Source organism: Pinus tabuliformis, chromosome 1_2, assembly GCF_031772625.1.
Source record: "Pinus tabuliformis cultivar Carrire ecotype Pingquan chromosome 1_2, CPIR1, whole genome shotgun sequence".
NCBI classification, from domain to species: Eukaryota; Viridiplantae; Streptophyta; class Pinopsida; order Pinales; family Pinaceae; genus Pinus; species Pinus tabuliformis.
The window spans coordinates 7,410,530-7,412,193 of NC_142298.1; positions in this window are offsets into that span (position 1 = coordinate 7,410,530).

Consider the following 1,664-nt stretch of genomic DNA (forward strand, 5'->3'; position numbering starts at 1 on the left):
CTTTCCAATAGAATTGTCACTTCGAATAATGGAAAGGGTTTTTTTTATTTATTTATTAGAATTTGGTCTAATTTTCTCGAAGGTTTTGTTAATTTTATATAATACATTTAATAGGCTTCAACTGACCTATGGGTAAATTTTGTTAGGCAACTGGGTTGACTTTTATAGAAAGTGAACATAAATAGCACTTTCCACAAACCAACATTACATCAATCTATGTGATAATATAATATTGTGTATAAAGACATTAAAATTTGCTTCAAAAACATATATTATCCTCTTAGTTTATTTTGTTAAAAAAAAAAAAGAGGGTATATTATCCTCTTAGTTTAAGAATTTATCCTTTAAAAAAATAAATATCGTATTTTGATGAGGTTAACTAGAAGTTACAAAAATTTTAAGTAACTAATTATATAGATATAAACAATTCACAGCAAGATATCCACAAGAGAATAAATCATAATATTTTGATAATGATGATCAACTAAGTGAAATGGTTTATAAGATGATAAGAGATTATTTTGAATATATTAGTATTTTATTTCTATACTATATATATATATATATAGATAAGTATTATATGAACGATATAATTTAAAATATTAAGATAATCATTCTATTACTAACATAATTTTGTTGACTTAAAAAGTGAGGAAAGTTGGTAGTGTGACGAAATCTTGAACTTCAAATTTAGTGTGAGTATTAGTTGAGAAATCAAAGAGAAAGTATTTTAATTTTCAGTCATGTATGATTGTTGCAAATCTTTTACTATCCCATGTTGTTTTGGGAATTGACCAACACCTAACTTCGCCAGAAACCTCATGAGAATTTATTCTTATTTTAGCAATATTTATCTACTCCTTTACACTATTCAAAATAGAAAGATAATTTTGATTTTTAAGATTTAGGTTGATCAACCCAATAATTTTTTCCTTTTCCCCTCGGAAAAGATATTTGGACAATTCAAATGGTGAGGGCGCAAAAAAACTGGGTTTGATGAATTTCTAGCCAATAAGTATGGCTGTTGATATTTAATACCTACTCTTTTATTTCCACATGTTGGTGCTACACGTATATTTTAGGAGTTATTATTACAATGCGGTGATATGAATTGGATCACTATATTGTTTTTCGTCCATCTCAGCATATTTGGAATGGAAAAAGTGGAGAAATGAGCTCATGGGACCATTTTTACCGGTGGGAACTATTTTGGCGAAAAGCAATTTGAAAACTTCAGGGAGAATTTTGAGGCATCAAACGAAGTTTTTTGGGGGTAAAACTTTACCTTTTCAATGTAGAACCCTTACACACTACTCTACACATAGATAAATTTCCAACAGTGCAAGAAGTGCGTCAATCAAAGTCTGTATGCAAAATTTATGCCACTCAAAAGTCGACCTTCCTATTTTCACACCTATAGTTCGAGAGGATGCCACGTGAGCCCCCATTATTCATGAAAAATGGGATAGCCATGTGATTATTATGTAAGATACTCTAGATGAGTCTATATTGTAACTCTAGTGAAGTGTTTGTGTAGTCAAAATTAACCACTAGTAGGCTATCGGGTTGTGCTATAACCGGGCCACTAGGAGGAAGAGGCATTCCATTCTTTCAAGAGAATTTTGTTCGATAGCTGAAAAAAGATAGACAAGAGAGATAGGAGG